This window comes from Erithacus rubecula (assembly GCF_903797595.1).
Source record: "Erithacus rubecula genome assembly, chromosome: 11".
Taxonomy (NCBI): Eukaryota; Metazoa; Chordata; class Aves; order Passeriformes; family Muscicapidae; genus Erithacus; species Erithacus rubecula.
The window spans coordinates 22,934,709-22,953,493 of NC_136663.1; the positions used below are offsets into that span (position 1 = coordinate 22,934,709).

Here is an 18,785-nt window from a genome sequence, read left to right on the forward strand (position 1 = left end):
GTAAACAAAGAACACTGGGCACAAAAGCTACCTGAACACAGTCAGAGGCACAGCAGAATCACCATCAGATGTACCATCAAAGGGGCAGTATTTCCACTGTACACCTTGCACTAAAGGTATCAAAACTTGAACATGTGAGTGATAACCATGCCTCAAATCAGGTTCCAGTACTCACCCACACTGTGCCTCAAGGAATCACCTCTTACACTAGGGGAACCTTCCTAAAAACATCTGAGTTCCTACACAGCTCACCAAAAAAAAAAAAAAAAAAAAAAAGTAAATTTAAAGACACTGCAATCACTGTCACCTTGCAACTACAGAGAAAGTTGAAAACTGATTTAAAACTTCATTCTTGTAGAATGCTTTTATTTTTTTTAAATCATTCCACCTTGTATGTGTTTCAGTAAGTTTAGTACCCTTGGTAAGGAAATCTACACCACAGAGTTGTGATGGACACACTCAGGATCTGTTTGTTCTACACCACGGGATGTGCAGGTGCCAGAAAGGATCTGGTACAGACTGCAGGTGAGTATTTTCTGACTCTCCACATGTTTTTGGAAGGGGAGGAAAGAAAGCAAGAGACTGTTAGGAAAGCAAATCCAAAACCAGAGGCAGGTATAAACACCAAAGTCTCACAGTATCAAGTTGTCAGGGGCTTCCTTCCCTCCACCTCACAGCAGAAGAGAGGGGGAAAGGGGCCCCATGTGTCCACCATCACCCCATCCCTCAGGCTCTGGGAAGGAGACAGCCTTTCCCAGGAAGGCCAGTGCCACACAGGTTGCCAAGCTCCCCATCCCCACCCCACAATTGGCTGTGTGGGCCAATTTAACTGGAGCTGTGTGTCCCCACATTGCCCTCTCTGTGCCCAAGGGGGTCTCTGTTTCCAAGCACTGCAAACACCACTGGCAATCCCTCCCCACACAGCACCAACAGGGCTGGAGGGCACACACGTGGGTGAGAACAGCCCCAAGTCTCCAAGAATCTCCAAGAGCAACAATTCTTCCAGGGGATTTCTCACCCAGGCCACTGCAGAGAACCCAGACCAGACCCTGGGATGGAAATATTAATGAACCACCACCTGCACTACCTGGCCTTGCACATTAATGAACAGCAATGCTCTGCATCACTGACAGTGATTAAAAAAAGAGGATGCACTCTGAAAAATCAGTAGGCATCCCCAAAGGACCAGGCTCTGCTCAGAGCCAGCTCCAGGTCACCAACTCACTGAGACCAACCTGCAGGGAGGAGCCTCAATGAATCCCCCTCACCAGGGAAAATACCAAAAAACACTGATTTAGGTGAAACATCTCATCTGACTTGAAAATGTTGCCTCCAGTTTATAGCAACTCTTATTTGAAAGCGCAGCTAATTTATGTCAAGAAGGTCAAAACCTAAGTAAAATATTTCAATTAACTACATTTTCATATAAATTTGCAAACAACACCTGAAGTTGTCACAGACTGAGCTGAATCAGGAGACCAGTTTGGAGATGGATTTATTTCACACTTCAGTCTAATCTCAGAGATGGGAAACAGTTTTCCCCACTGCAGTGCTGTTTTGTTTTAGGGTAAATTTGGGATGTGGGTATTTACATGACAGATTTTTACAGGAGTGGTAATGGTTTTTTTACTTGTTAGCAATTGAGAATGTTTTTTCTGCCTGGATGCTTGATATGATGCTGGATGCAAGCATCATAAGTCACCCCACAGCATGTGTGAAGCCCAAGCCCTGCTGAAGCCCTGCCAGAGCAGCAGTGGGAGGGCTGCACTCGTCACTGGCTGGGCACGCTCGGCGGCCACAGAAGCTTTCCCAGGTTGAAATTAGCTCCTTGGCCAGGCTAATTTTAACCTGGATGGGTTCCCTGATCCAGTTCATCCCCTGAACACGTTTGTCCTGTCACAAGGAACTGGGGGTCAGGGAAGGACCACTGCTCTGAGCTGGCACCACCAAAGCAGGAGTGAAATTGTAATCCAGACTGCAGAGCACTTGGCCAGGGAAGAGGGGTCTGAGCAGAGGGGCTGTAAATCAAAATACTGACACCCAGAGCCTTTCTCCTTGCAGCAGCCCTCTGCAGTTTTGTTTGATGGGCTTTAGCAAAGCTCAGACCTTCACCAAGAAAGGTTTGAGACCATGGCAACCCGCGGATACCAGAGCTGGCCTTGTTATTCCCCTCTGAACTGAGGCATATAGGAACCTGCTTCTCCTGCAGAAAGCTTTAAGGATATGGGTATCTCAGCTGGAACTGCTGGATTCCCCACCCAGCCATCTCCCCCAAGAATGCTCCAGGAGCCTGAAGACTGGGATTTGCTGGTGCAGAGCCAAAATGACACAGAAGGCACTCCTAAATAGAAACAGCACTAAGCCCCTGACAGCTCAGGAGCCTGATGTAAAACACAGAGCATTGAAAGCCCAGCAAAGAGCAAGCCCTGCTCTCCTCACAAGGACTGTCAGGTCAGTGCTGTCATGCACACAGCCTGGCAATTTCATTGCTCCAGTATTAGCCTCAGGGTATCACTTGTAACACAATTATAGAAACCTAATAAAAGGTTTTGCTGCTATACATGCCTGGGTGCCAAGATTAAATTAGAACTCATTAGCAATATCTTAATGTCTCTAATAACTCTGATACTAATTTTAGTTTATCTCATCTCTTTCATCCTGATGAAGAATGCCCTCTGCAATGTGAAGAGGGGAGGAGCAGTGGCAGAGGGGCTGAGCCCCCCAGACACATCTGTGGTTTTTCAGCATACAGCCTGGCAAGAAGCTGACTCCACTTTATTTTCTCCTAAAGGTAGCTGAAGATAGCAGTATTATATCTCTTAATCTTCCTACAACTCAACAAACCCAGCTCTCCATTTCCACATGTTCCAGCCCTGACCAAGATGGGAGTTCTCTGCTAGACTTTATGCCACAGATGCAAAGCATCCACATGCAAGGCACCTCTCATTCCTCACAGCTCATTTTCTTATGCATTAACTTACTGACAGAGCACAGCACTTTCAACTCCACATGCCTGGGCTTCAATTCCAAAAGGTTTATAGCTTTCCTAAAACAAATTAATTTTCTGCTTCAGATCAGATGTAAGGATTACTCTGTTGATTATGTATATTGTTTTTTCATTCAAGTCTTTTTCCCTTGAGTACTGGTTAAAACTATGGCCTAGCTTATTTTTTAAATTGAGAAAAATGACAGAATTTAAACCCTTACTGTTATTGTAAAAAAGTATCTTGCTTCACTCTGAGAAACAGACACATTCAGAAGTGCAGGGAAAAAAGTACCTGAGCCTAAAGCATGTGTGTTTTGGACCTCATCAATGATCCCTGTTGAAAACTACTGTGCAACCCCAAAGCAATTAATACCTGCCAAAGACATTACCTTCAGACACTTCCCTGTCACAATTATAAATTACTTTATGTGCTTAGTGCACAGGTAACTATGTATCCTTAACTGACATCCATCTGGCCAGCTCTATCCAAATCACCTGTGGACCATTTTGTTGTGTGTTGCTTGGAGAACTTTTTGTTTTGAATCAAAAAGTTTGGGACTACATTTTGAGCTTTGGTACAAAGTCTAAGACTTTGGCCATTAAAACTATCTGAATCAGTATCACTTCCCAAAAGCAGACAGGCCTGTTTGGCAAATAAAATTACCTTCTTCCAAAAGCTGAATGTATATTCATTTTGAGAGCTGACCACGTAGTTTAACAGTTCTGTCTTTAAAATGCTGTGCACACTGTAAGAGCCATACTCTGAAACCAGAAAGCCAAACAGACACTAACTGATTTACCTGCACCAGCTTTTTCAAAGACAGGCTGATTTATTTTTTCCAAACAAGCTGAGCCTCTAATTTCCACTGCACAGAACAGTCCTGAGCAAGCATGACCAGAGGGTGAGCTCAGTGCAATCTGTCTTCTGACAGTTTTTGCCTTTGTATTTTGACAAACATTTCCAAACAAAGCTTTAGCCCAAAGCCCAAGATTTTAATGTTGTACAAATATCTTCAAAGACTCCAAGAATGATTATGCTTTAGTAACACAGAGAAAGGTGCCAAAAGTACCTTGCATTGTGTCTGGCCCAGCTGAACAGGAGCCAACACTTCATCCTTCTTGAGACTCATCTGTCTGGTAGAGCTGCTGCCTCAGCTTGAGGAAAATTCAGCAATTAAACACAAACTAATTCAGGGGAGGAGGCCAAATCAAATTAAAAAGGAGTTATTTCCAACCAGGGCACCTCCTGCAACTACTTGGGGCATAAGCAGAGCCCACACCAGCACAGCTACATCAAGGAAAAGGAATCCAGCCACTGTGGGTGCTCCAGGTTTGGGAGGTTCTTTTTTCATGCTGCTCCTGTGCTCCAGCAGTGCTGAAACCATCAGCACCTTCACCTGCAAGACTGCTGTCAAGAAACTCATCCACTGGCCATCCTCCCCTAGCAGGGAGCACAGCCTCACACCACAGCTCAGGCCCACTGCAAGCAATTAAATGTTTTCAACTAGAAAGACAAGCAAAGCATCTTCAACTCATCAACTCAATGTGCAGAGTCAAACAGCTACTATTTAATTTGTCAGTGTGTAAAATATGGTAGTTGCTATGCTTGAAGTAGTGCCAGGAACCTGCACAAAAATCAACAAGCCAGTGCACCAATGCTCTGGGACATAAAATAGTAACTAATCCAATAAACCTGCTCTCTCTCTGGGCTAGGGTAAAAGCCAGGCAAGCTCCAGGCAGCAGAGTCTAAGTCAAACTGAGATGCCTTTTCCTCCTGCCTCAGGTACACTGGAGCCAAGCCTTCCCACATGTTTTTGACAAGGCAGAAAACACTTTCCAATCTAAGTCTTTCCTCTGTTTTGTTAAAATAATCCTATTATCAGCTTTAATATAAAGATCACACAGACAAACAGAACATTAAAAGGTCACTTGAAAGCAAAAAGCCTAAGAAATACCAAAGCAGAGCGTGATTTTATCCCATCCATCCACGTGCATCCACTTGACCACATGCATACATCCAGCACGAAATCTTACAAGTGCAGTTTGGAAAACACAAGTTATGAAAATTTCCTTTCCCCCATCCCTTCTTTCATAATGCACATTACCAGAGATACTGTTAAACTTGATCAGTAGACTGCATTCTCACTGTTCTTTTGAAATACACTGAAACATGAATAAGGCTATGACCAGATGTGCTATTAGAGTTGAAACAATCAAGGTCAAATGACAAGCACCTCACGTTTTATCAAGCACAGCTTAGATAACATACAAACTTCCAACTTTGTCAAGTCAAATAGCCTGCATTTGCTCAAGACTTCTCAAGCAGACATGAAAACAAAAATATAAAACCCCACAAAACAGAAGAACCACTTGATTGCCCTGGAATTAAACCTGCAAATCTAAGGGTGGTGAAAGCCTGGAGTGGGACAGCAGGGGGACAGCAAGGAGCACTAGCTGTCATGACTCCAGAGAGCTGGCAGAAGGGTACAGCTTGCAGGACAGCTGGAGACCACCAGGCACCAGCCCTGATCAGCTTCCAGAGCAGGAACTCTTCCAATACTCAGCTCTTAAGGGCAGCATTTGCACAATGAAATGTTGTTAGGCCTGTTGCTGGGTGCATTTAGTTCAAGTTTTTCCTATTCCCTTCTGCTGTTTGCCTGGTTCTCACTGCTCTTGTATTTTGATTTTTGGTAATATTCCCAAAGCACCTTCTACCCTTTCCCACAGGTAGGATTTTCACTTGGCTTGTGCCCCACAGAAACTGTCTTGTGCCTGGACCCAGTGAGCAAAAAAAGCATCTGAGTTTCCTAAACTGAATGTTCCTGCAACTCACTGGAACCTACACAGGCATAAACCAGGACCTCCCTTCACTCCTCCAAGTCCCTCTTCTTGCTCTCCTCAGACAAGATTCCCATCTATTGATCCTCCCTGGCCCCTCAGCTCCCCTCCTCCTTGCCTTCCTCCAATTTTCTATGGGACATCCTGACATATTTCCAGCCCATGGGCCACAGCTTCCCTGCAAGGAGGAGCAGCTGCTGAAGGGAGAGACCTCCCCATGTCACTCCTCAGTTTCCCAGGCTGCTCCTTAGAAAGTCTGGCTGTAGCCAGGAGGCTGAAGGCAAAGAGCTAAGAGGGCAGCTGTGGTCACTGTTCCTTGCCTCATGCCTGTTACCAGACCTCTGGCAGAAGGAACAGAGGATGGAACTCACACACAGGAATAAAAAGCCCTGTAACACATCTTCAAAGCACCTACCGCTGGAGATTCTCCAGTGTTTCCCAGAACAGCCTGACTGTCAGTAAGGTGCTGGAAGATGCATTTGCCATCAATGCCAAATGGCCATAATGCTACTGCTGGTAAACAGCCTCTTGAAGGAACAAAGAGTGATTAACCTCCCACAGCTCACCACCTCCTCCCTCTGGTCTTCTCCACACCAGCCCTAACCTCAGAACCAGCCAAATTTCCACAAGAAGACACGTAACCCACCTTACAGAATTTCACTCCTGCCTGGTACGTGCAGGTACATGCAAGCACTGCCTGCCGTGTCCAGGGTTTGCACTGTGGCCACTCCTCCATGCCTTGCACTTCTTTAGATGGATGGTAAATTCTTTAATGCTGATTTAATACTGTCCTATGAGCCCAGTGTGAGATACTCTTTGAACGTGGATCTACCTGGGAGGCAACAGGACTGTCACTGCTAAAGAGCTTGCTAACCATACATTTATACTCTCAAGCATCCATCCTTTTTTCTCCTAGAGTTGATACAAAAGCATGAAGACTGATGGACATAAAATACATCATGAAACAACTTAAGCTGGTAGAGACCAGTGGACCTTCAGCAAGGAGCTTTCTACATTTACTGCAATGCCAACTCCTTCCTCCATCTTCCTGGGACAATATGTATAACTGAAGGCAGAGGTGAGAGAAAAATTGCATGAAGTTTCATTAATTTGAAGTGTATTATGACTCATCTTCCATTATGTCTCATCACATTCCAAGCAGTAAATCCCATACATTTTCTCCACCACCACAAAAAAACATCATAAACACATACAAAATACCTTCTGTAGGGGTCTAGTAAATCTTCCTTCTCCATACCATCCAAGGACAGTGAACTAACAGCTGCATTTCTGCTCCCTCCAGAGGGGACAGCATTTCATTGCCACAGAGGCTTGTCCTACTTGAAAAATGAAACACTGAAACCACTGAAGGTGGGAAGACTAAACTGAAACAGAGTTTACAAAACCAAATTGTGTTAAATGAAAGAAGTAGGTTTCTGTACCGTCAGGGAAAAAACACCCTCTGAATGCAAATCACATAGCCTGCCTATCTAGTCTTTCAGGGAGGACATAAAATTCTTTATGAGAGGTGTAAATCACCTCATTCATCTCAACTTCAAATCCTAATGATAATTTAGATGTTTAGAACTGTTTTACCAACTTTGCAACTTTTTATTTTTGCTAATATGCTTTAACCTGCCGTGGTAATATCCATGTAAGGTGGAAAAGCACAGAAAATTTCAAAGATACTGACAGCTTCACGACAAAACGTATTTCCTATTATCCTTCTTCATTTTATCTGTCAACATAAAAATCTGTAAGAAGGTTAGAGTGGAAGAAGAAACAAAAGCAAAGATAAATCTAAAGGAGCCAAGGGACTATTGGACATTTGAACCACAGAGAGGAGAGGAATAGCAACTCCTCAATACTCCCTTTCCTCTCAAAATTGGAGTACTTCTGGTTTTGCCATCTCACTTGAAAGCCATGCATGAAGCCAAGGACTCAGAAAACTGCATTCTGTTCTTCAAAACTACTAGTCTTGCCTAAGTATTAATTTTACAACCCAAATCTTACTGCTTTTAATGAGCTTATCCTGTAAGCCTGTAACTTCATTTTTGTGTGTGTTTTAAGAATGAGAAATGGCTGATTTTGATCAATTTTTACCAGCCTTTGAACATATTTCTTTAGCATCCCATTCTCATTTTCATTATTTATTTTTAAGGAGAAGAAAGAGGAAAATTATAAAATCCTAGGTAAAATACCCAAGAATTTTTTTTAAAAGCACCCTGCACTCTCAATACTATGTACACAAAAGGAAGAGCTGAACCAAAACTAAGCAACTGCTTACTACACAAGACACCCCTCACCAGGGCCAATTCTTCAACTTCATCAGCCATGACACAGTAATTAATTAAAACAGGCTGCAGCAAGACTACAGCATCACAAGGTCTCTGCATCTCCTTCCCTTTCTGTGGTTCTTTATGCAGACAATGCCACTGCTGTCACTGATGTCACACTGGAATTTGATGCCACAAATGGGACCCACAAGCATTGGGAGGCATGTGGGGATTTAGCAGTTTGATTAACTCTCTGTACCCAGAGAGCTTTGGGTCAAACACTTGAACAGATCCTGAACAGGGATCACAGCCAGGAAACACGAGGAAACCTGTCCTTAATAAAAACCAAAATTAAGAGAAAAATGAACCTACAAAGAATTATGATTTAGAAATGTCCTAATTACCTTGGAGTAATTTAATTTCAGACAAGTGATTTTTTAGCTGCATGCATTCAATGAAAAGCTATGGAAGGACAAGTAGTTAAAACCCAAAAAACATCATGGAGCTGGGGTAAGCATTCATTGGTCTAAAAAGCAGTGAAGACCCACTAGCAAAGCTCATCTAACCCCAATGAAATTAAGTCCCAACAGTATTTCCCCTCAAGCACATGGCAGTGCTAAGGATGGGACTGGCCTTCTGCCCTTCCCATCTGTTTAGGCTTTGCTTTGTTCTGTCTACTTAGACCATGGAGGATGTTCTGATTGTACCAGGAGCAGATAAGGAATGGAGAATTGGAGAATTACAAACAGTCCACGATGAAATCTCACCTGAAGGGGCCATTCCCTGATTTCTGGGTGCCAGCCATACCCCTAAGCTGGAGAGCAGCCAAGCTCACTGCACAGGACACATCCCACCAGCCTCTCCAGGACCCCAGCAGCATGTTCAGCAGCAAAACCTGTGCCTTTCTGGGACTTCTTGAGCCAGGATCATGGATTCTGAAACAGATGCTGCTTCCCAAAGGCTGAGGGGAGGCAGGAAGATGTTCTAAAGGCCTTTAAGCTGAGACCACAGACAAACAACTTTCAAAACTCAGTGTGGAAACCTCAGATGGGCTCCTACATGAGGCTGTACTATAATGCACGCTTGACCTTAGGCCAGTCCCTTAGGTTTCAGACACGGAAAAGAGGAAGATCTCTTCCATTAGTTTGCTAAGATTAGTAAGCAATTCCTAGTGGAGAGTGCCCTCTGCTATGTGTGTGTTCAGTGCTTTCCTAAGACCTGCTTTTGATTTGGATCTCTGCACCTGTTATATAAATTAAGAAATCATGTTCCTTCCCTGACAGCACTCCAGCAAGGCACCTTCAGAGCACTGAACTGATTATCCTTCCCTTCTCACTTGTGCTGCTCCACTCAGTGCTACCAGCCCTCCTGGAGCTCTGGGGGTGGCCAGCACAGCCCCTGTGTCCCAGAGCAGTCTGGAGCCAGCTGGACACAGGGGCAGGCAGTGCTGGCTCTGCTCAATCTGCTTTGAAAGAGCCAGGGCTGGGCAGGGGATGGCAGCCACCAAGACACAGCAGCCAAGCTGACACAAGCTGGCCCCAGGCAGCCCTCGCTGCTCAGCTCATGTTTTGGCACCTGTGATAGTGACTTAGAACAAACTTTGCAAATCTAAGCCAACAGCCCTGCCAACAAATGACACTGACACTTTTCATCCCAGTTGGGGTTTATTTCTATCAGAGAAGGCACAGCAGGTCTGTTAGCAGCAAGGGGGAAGCTCCCAGTAAGCTTTAGATCCCAAGCAGGTACAGCCAAACCACAGCTGCTTTTTGGGGAATGCAAATGTTTAGATTTCCTGACATATCTAAGGCAAACCAGATTAGAAAGAGTAAATTTGATTATTGCAGTTTCAAACTGAAAATGCAATGCTTTAGCCAAATAAAACTTTGGGCTGCTCCAAATGATAAGAGATATATTTTTTCCCAAACTTCAAAACTAAGATTAGGAGATTAAAGCCAAGTCTTCTCTGAGCAGAAGTTTGAAAGCCTTTCTGAGACCTGTGCTTCCAATTCCTTTTTTAAAAAGCCCTACTCTGGTTTGGGAAGCCAGTGGTTTTTCTACAGATGTTTTGTTCTCTAGCCTCCACACTCATTACACCACTCCTTCTAACCACCCATGTAAAAAGAGAAAGAACACTGCACTTCTCAAAACTGGATCTTGTTGTGAGTTGCAGGGAGGGAATATTTTCACCACCATCATGGGGCAGCCATGTAAACCCCTGGGTGCTGTTCCCCAGATATTACCTAGCAAGCCCCTACTTCTAAAAACATCACTCCAGCTTTCAGTACCCACTTTTTTGTATTTCCTTGTGGAAGGACAATGGAGCAGAAACACAGAACATGATGGTCTGGGGTTTGATTAGAGAGATGGAGCACCCCTCCTACAACAAGAGCCTGAGTGAATTGGGATTGTTCAACCTGCAGAAGGGAAGGGTTCAGGGTGATCTAATTACAGCCTTACAGTACCTGAGAGGAACCTACCAAAAAAAATGCAGAGGAATTATTGCCAAGAGCATGGCATGACAGGACAAGGGGAAGTAGATTCAAACTCAGTCAGAGTGGGTTTAGATTAGGTATGAGGAAGAAATTCTCTGCTGTAAGGGTGGTGAGGCCCTAAAACAGGTTACCCAGAGAAGTTAGGTATGTTCCATCCTTGGAAGTGTTCAACGCCAGGCTGGGCAGGGCTTGGAGCAACCTGGGATAGTGGAAAGTGTCCCTGGGTTGGAATGAGATGATCTTTAGGGTCCCTTCCAACTCAAACCATTCCATGATTTTACCCTCTGAGAGACTCCAGGACAAGCCATATAAAGCCATGCAGCATTCTGCAGACAGACAGACATGCTTTGGGAAGACAAGACACAAACTCTGACCTGGAGCAGTAGAGAATGATCTGAATTTGGGCACAGCATCATGCCAGAAATGGCTACACTGCTGGCAGCACAGGACTATGACAGGGATCTGGAGCATGACCAAATCCCCAGTCTGGGGATGTGAACTTAACCCTCATCTTTGAGCCTTTTTCAGCCATGAAGAATAATTTCCCTACATCAGTAACAACAAAACACTGCTCAAGAATTAACACCTCAAAACAGTGAAACACTGAAAAACAGAGGGTTAAGAACAAGAGCTCCCCTCAACCTAAAAAATTAGAGATACTCATATTTGCTCTGGAAATCCCACATCTATTTGCAAGACTTAAAATTTTGATCAATGTCTTCTCTAAGCAGCCTAATTGCCACCTCACCTGCACACCTGCAATACAGTGAACTATCCACCACCAGCAAAATCTAGAGTGAATATTGTATTTAAGTTAGAAGCAAATCCTCCACATGTCTTTAAGTATCTCCACACTGCCTTACTACAACAATGCAGTTTTATAACTAGCAGCCTTGCAACTCAACTACTGCTCAAAGTTTGATCACTTGAAAATTGCTTTTTCTGCATGCTCTTGCATCCACCACTACGTGACAAATCTGTTCATTTGTTATTTCACCTTCCTGATCATGGGATTTGATATCCCCACACTCTATGTTTGCTTCTTCTTCACAATTCTCCTATTTATAAAGGAGGAAGAAACCTATTCTTAGGACTCAAACACCAAGTTATAATCCTTAATGAGTCACCACATCTGGAATTCACTTCATTCACTCCAGGTGCATGGGATCCAAATTTAGTTTAGATTCATTGACACCAACAAGCTTATTGCTCTGGGACCAGTGCAAAAGCACAGAGCATTGTCTCAGAGCAGAACAAACCAGACCAGTTGTCACATGAGCTTTAGTGCAAAGAGCAAGATCCTAAGAATAGGATAATGCAATTTTAGCAAGGAAGAGTTAGGTTTTGCATTAGGAAAAAGCCTAAGAAATAGGGTAATTAAGCACTGGAACAAACATGAAAAAGGCTGTGATCTTCACTCACTGATTTCAAGTTTATTCTGGCCACAAGTAGAGGGAATGGACCAGATGATCACTTCAGGTCTCTTTCAGTACTATTTTCTGTTATTCTAATCTTTCATCAGCTCTCAGCAGTGTATTTTTCTAATTACATCCAGTTTTCAACAGATTAGTTTCCCTTTATTCACATTTCCTAGCACAAACACCCAGAGCAAGCTGTTCCTGGACACCAGCTCCTTTGGCACTATGTTGCTGTACCTTTTGTGAGGATTTAGCCCTTAAGATCTCTCAAGAGTAGAGCTTTAATTTCACAGCACGGATCTTGCTCATTTTACTCCATATTTACCGAGAACAAAGGGAAGACTATGCAAATGCCCTGCTACTTAGACCTGAACAAAGTGGAAGCAAACATGTAGATGTGAATGGGAGACATAATGGTAGGGAAAAAAAGCAGCCCTTTACAAAAGTAAAATGACTTTGTCAGGGTCCCTTTGCACTATGTGCATGGATGATTTGTGACAAAACAAAAAAGTGCTAGCCTAGCACGTCACCCATGTCAGAGATTAGAGCACTTCAAAACCTTCAGTAGTTCAAGCACTTGCTGGAACTTGAAAGGCTTTCTTAGGCAGTGCTGAGCTTCTTTATGGCTTTTACACGACTTTGATGTGCACCTAAGAGTGAGGAATCTTAATCTGAAGGTTTTCTATGGAAACACCCATATTGTGTGATAAATCAGAAAATCTCGTCACCCTGATTAATGCTGAGTCAAAAGTTTGCAAAAGTTTTTTTTTTGCCAGAAGTTAAAGATTCAGAGTCAGTGTTTTGATACTCAAATAAGAACCCTTCCAAGCACTTTGGAATAAGAATTTCCAAGCACTCTGTTACTTTCAAAAGCTTCTACAATAATAGCAGTGGTGTAATATTTCTGATCATTGATGAAGTATGGAGTGCAAGAAGTAGGTGCTTATGCAAGTGTCACTTTCTCCCCTTTCTCACTTCCTCTTTAAAGCAAAGATTTAGTTTCCCTTAAAGTTAAGGGACCTGTGGAAACACAATCAGTTTTTCCTGTGTTACAAAACCTCTTCTCTTAGTGCAAACACGGATGTGTCAACATCAGCTTCATTTTCCCCACTCACTATACACCCTTAACCCCCAGGAGCATTAATGAGAATTATGCATGCATAACGAGCACAGAATAGTCCCCTTATGAATAGGGGCCTTGTTGGAACAATGAATACATTTAACCATTAACATCTAGGGATGTGCCCAACTATCCAATTTAACTAGCTGCCAAACAAAGCTACCATGACCTATCTGATATTGTCAGGTTTGCAACTGCAGCTCTCTGAAATTTGTCTCTCGTTTGCTTTTAAAGGAGGTGACAGTGCTCTGAGCAGGAGCTCTTTGTCACAAGGAGCTCCTGGCAGGAGGATGGGCTCCAGAACTCTGCCACATCCACCATGTGATGGAAGAATTCTGCAGAGCCAAAGACTGTGACCCCAGGAAGCAAGCACAGTCACCAGAAGGTCAAAATAATCTATATATATATATAATTTAGGTACATATATATGCTGGCCACCAATATTAAGAGACACTCAGAAAGGCAGAATAGAGTACAGAATCACATAAAGTAGGCTGAGAACTACACTTCAAAAGAAGAGAGTGGAAAGACAACTTCTAAGGAAATAATTTTGTCCTCTACAGGCCTGAAGTTCCTATGCAATTGCCTGGCTACACTTGCTCTTTATTCCTATATTTTAGCTATCAAAATGCAAGACAGAACCTGAGGATATGTAACAATGATACTCTCCTGAGACTTCTGAGTCCACAAAATAAATGTAAGGGTATCATCTGTGATACTCAAAATTCCTCCATTGTCTTAATTTCCTTCTGAATTCTTCTAGCCTGTGCTATGAAATTTCACAAGTTAAAACTTTACTCATTAATCATACATGTATGAATACACTAAGAAGGTAATTAATAACCCTCCTTTAAAACTGATGTACTGAAAAGACTAAAATAGATAGATTTATTTTCCTGGAAGTGTATGCATAGTGTGCATCCATAAGAAAAGGCAAGGTTGTGATTGCTCCATCATAAATCATCTGTGTAACACTGCTGAGCTGCTTGGTGCAGTACATCAGCGCAGAGCCCCAGGAGGGTCCAGGGCAGGCAAGCAACCCATAAAACTCATCTGTCAGCCTGCCAGGGTCAGCCTGTGGCAGCACCTTGGACAGAAGTGACCACTGCTGACCCACAGGGATCCTCTGGGTGCCACCCCACTGAGCTCTGGAGCCTCCTCTGCCATCAGACACCACGGGACTGCTGGGCTCAGCACAGAATTAGCAAAGCCACCTGAGTTTCATGTCATATCCTAAAACAAGGAGGCAAATGTGGTCTTTAGGTTCTCCCATAGGGTGCTGTGACAGACCAGTGTTGCTACAGCAGCTCAGACACAAAGGGCTCATTGTGCCATCATCAACACTGCCATTAAAAATATTTAGCTGTTGTAAAGGACAAAATGCAGCAATAAAAAAGTGCCAGAGCAGGCTGGCACAGTCCTGCTATGGCTACACCACACACAACACAGGCAGATCCCTGTCCAGAGAGGTCAGGCCCCAGCACACCTGATCACTCTGGGTCAGGAGAGACACCAATGGGGAAAACACCCTGTCCTCCTGTGCTGTGGAATCCTGTGCACCCAGCCCTTAGCTTCAGGCTCTGGTTATTTCTGAGCATCTCAACAGAAGATACTGTGCAGAAATATTTTGTGTTTTGCTATCAAATAATATACTGCCTCAAAACACTAAATGCTAACTGCTTGGCAGAAGATTTAAACAGGCTTGCCTTCCTATCTTATTCTAGCCTTATGATAAATCATTAAATATTAGCTAGATGCTTTATTTCATCCATTGGTGCTGCTCAGTAGTTCCTTGTATGAGAAAAAAGCAAATACCTTTCATGGATATGAGGATGAACCTATCATCTTAAATACTGATACCTAATCAACAGATTGATACACTCCATATAAATTTTGGCACAGGCCTGGCTGCTGTCTGGGAATTGACTCTGATCCACCAAAATTTGTATTTTCCCCTAGAATCAAAAGCTATACTCTAAGCTGGTACATGATGAGTATGCATTTGAACTATTATTAAACATATGCCTCTTTATCATGTCATTTTATGCTTTCATGGGAGAAAGATTCAATTACAAAGACTTTACTGTATTTGGAACTCTAGTTCTAGTTTTATACCATTTAAAAGCAAACCCATTTTACCACCCAGGGTGCATTTTACACATATCCTTGCTTTTTACAGATCCTCAGGCTATGACAATTTTCATTATTAATCCTTATAAAAGCTCTTAGTTATTTTAATCTATTTATTTTATTGATTTATATAGTGATTATCATGTCAACTTTGTTTCCATTTATCACATTAGTGCCTTTTCATTAGTACTGCCCTTTGGTTAAAAACTGTCTGCTCAGACCTGCCACACGGGCCTGGGGGTGTAGGAACATTATTTTTCTATTATTTTCTGATAACAATCTGCTACCAAAACTTCAGTGGCACATAAGGTATTCCAGAGACAGCTCTTGGAAGTCACCAGTATTTTAAAATGAGTCATTTCTTACTAAGCTTGTTTTCCATCCCAAGATCCAGTTCAACTCCAGAATCACCAGATCTTGAGCTGACCATTAAAAATAAAAATGGTTACACACTCTTTCCAGAAGAGATTTCTCAGAGAATGAATAGACCATGTGAATTGTAGCAATGCTTGACTCAGTCTGACAAGAAGATTGTGTGCTGGGGGAATGCAGGTTCTCTGCTGACTCTTGGATACCTTCCCAAGACATTTACAGGAAAGGCTGATCTGAGTAACTAAGTCATTTTTCTTCTCACCTGGACCAAATGCTCATGCAAGTCACCAAGGACAATGTTTTTTGGGGCTCGTGGATATGAAAACTACAGGTTTCCATCTGGCAGTGGAACTGCAATTCCATCTTTATGAGGCATTAAGTAAGTTTAAACACATTTTTTCTGCCTATAGATTACTCCCAAGAGGGCATTACAGAGGGGGCAGCTGGTCCTGCGTCAAACAGAATTTTAAGACATGGGAAAAGAAGGGGGAAAAAGATGTTATTGCTGGTGAGACCTTGCCTGTATCCAGAGTCATCACCAGCCTCAGGTTAATACTTCTGGTGACAGTCTGAGCTGAAGAGTGCTATAAAATCCTGAAAAGATTAATGAAGGAAGGAATCTTACTCCAGAAGAGCTGCAGGCTGCAAAAGCAAAGCTTTCCTTCTACTCAGAACAGCTATTTCAGCAAGCACAGACCACAGCCCTGACTGCTCACAGGCTGCATGAGAAACGTGAAGGAAGGACAGCTTTCAATTCAGCTTCCAGCTCAGAAACCAACATAACTTCTAGCCTTTTCCTTCACCTGAGGAATCACTGAAAGTCAGCCTGAAGAAGTGAAGGTATAGCTCAGTGATAATTTTTCTGGCTGCAATCTACCACTCTTTCGTGGTGGGTTTTGTGCTCCTCACAGTAACACACCATGATATAGTCTGCAGACAGGGAAACTGAGGCACAACTGTTCTGGGCTACTAAGAGAAAAATAAAGATAGGAACAGAATCCATCTCACATTGGACCAGCCCACCCCCTCTGAGATATAAATCACCAAGAAGCCCGTGTGCTCATTAACAAGCAAATACAAAGTGAAACAAAAAAAAACACTTTCCACTGTACCCAGCTGCAAGGTAATACCAAGAACATTTCAAACTTGGATAACAAACAGGTTTGTTTCAAAAAGAAACAGGAACCTCATGGAAACAGGATTATTTTTTGTGCCTTTTTAGCAATCTTAACCACCCTATATAGTTCCTATGCATAAAGAGAACTGTGCTCATCCAGCAATGTTTCCTCCTAGATGCACCCTTAATCCACCCTACTGAAGGCAGTCTCACACATGCAGGGGGACAGAACACCCAAATACAAACTGCAGCTCACACCAGAGGATTTTACTCTCTCATTCTGATGGGGCTGAATCTTCACAGAGCCATTACAGCAAGTCCCTGCCTCCTCTGGCCCACAGCAGACACTGACAGAATGTTACCCTGAGCAAACTGCCTTCCTGCACTACACCTTTACCAGGGGAAAGGTGTTCTCATTAGGGAGGCAGAAAAGCTGAGCAGTGATAAAAGAAACACAGGAAAAGAAAGTGCTGCATGATCCACTTCATGAGAAAATGGGCAATTTAATAGATATTCTTGGACATATACAAAATAAGGATCTGCTCATGCTCCTGTCTCAACACACATGGGAGCTGTGCCACTGATTGGGGTGGGATGAGATCCAGTGTAATTCAAGCACCACATGCAGCAAGGGGCTTCTGCTGGGAATTTAGGACTTGTCTGTCATAATTCAGAAAGCAGAACAGTTTTAATGTATAAATTAAATGCACGTCCAGCTCTACAATGGGATATTCAATATATGCACAGTAATGAACACTCCTGCTGATTTAAGGTGCAGGATGACAAGAGAATAAAGCAGCTTTTAACAAAACAAAACCTGCCCTTTGGAAGCAAGTTTGTGAGCATGACCTGGGCATCTTACTCTTTGTAAACCAGCAGTACAACAAGATAAAGCTAATCATTCCTTTGGTAGTTTTCCACAAGAGGATTATTTATAAGGTAAAGAGTTCCTAAAGCTCTTTCACAAATGACATATTTTACATGCTTCCCAAAAATCAGCCCAATTCTTCTCTCTCTCCTTAGCATATGTTTACAGATTGGGGTTTTTGCATGCTCAGACACTAGTCAACAAGCCAAAGGGAGAACAGAGCATATGTGAAGGAGTAGGACGATCTCGTGGTTACATGATTACCGAAGGAATCACAAGAGGACTTTTATTCTAGCTCTGCTACAGTCCACTGCCTGAATATGGTCACGTCACATCACAGCCTTCAGCTGGGTTCATTCAGTCCTCCCGAGAAGCTGCAAAGCAGTGACAGGCAGGCACCACCATGCTCCACGTCCCAGAAAAACCTGGGAGTGTCCAGAACTCCTCGCAGAGGCCGTGGCAGGGCAGTGGAGGCTGTAACACAAGCCAGGGCTCGCAGGGCACGGCCAGCGCAGCCCCCGCCCGGGAGCCATTCCAGAAGGGCAGCACGCGTCAGCCTGGAGCTATCCAGACTCCCTGGAACCAAAAGCTTAGTCCCTTGGCAGGACTGACACAGCCCTCCACCCTTGGAGACAGCTTAGAATCTTCTCTCATCAAAATGTCAACCAAGGAGCTCCAACAGAAACATCCCAGCTCAGCCTGTGATAATCGAAGTACACAGTCAGGGACATATTACCTCATTTCTCAGTCTGGGGAAGGCATGAAAAACCCTTCCTCTGGATCACAGCCAAGGCAGGAGTATCTTTACCTGACCAATCTTTGCTATTTGCAGCAAATTACCCTTGAAACATTCCACTTGTTCCAAAAAGGCAGGGTACCAGAGGGAAGTGCAGATTCCACCAGAGGAGAAGGGAGCCTTACAGACAGACCAAGGAGATGTGCTGTTTAAAAATGCCTGCAGTTGTCTTACCCATCCCATACCCAAACATGTCCTTAGCCTTGCACTCATCAATGCACTAGGCTTCAGAGTAGAAAAATACCTTGTGTCTTGGAGGAAGCTGTGGAAGAGAAATTTACAATAAAACTCCTGCTCATCTCCAAAATCTCATTCAGGTGACGATTTTCAGGCAAGTTGCTGCCAGACTCACATCACACCTTAAAATCACAA

The 18,785-nt window shown here is 43.4% G+C and overlaps 2 protein-coding genes across 3 annotated transcripts in view; both read right to left on the reverse strand.

The window, feature by feature from the left end:
• Positions 1-18,785, reverse strand: part of LOC306806561 (glypican-5-like) — a 314,600-nt gene that overhangs the window by 293,050 nt on the left and 2,765 nt on the right. The gene's annotated exons all lie outside the window — the stretch shown is intronic.
• Positions 1-18,785, reverse strand: part of ADIPOQ (adiponectin, C1Q and collagen domain containing) — a 303,274-nt gene that overhangs the window by 193,894 nt on the left and 90,595 nt on the right. The gene's annotated exons all lie outside the window — the stretch shown is intronic.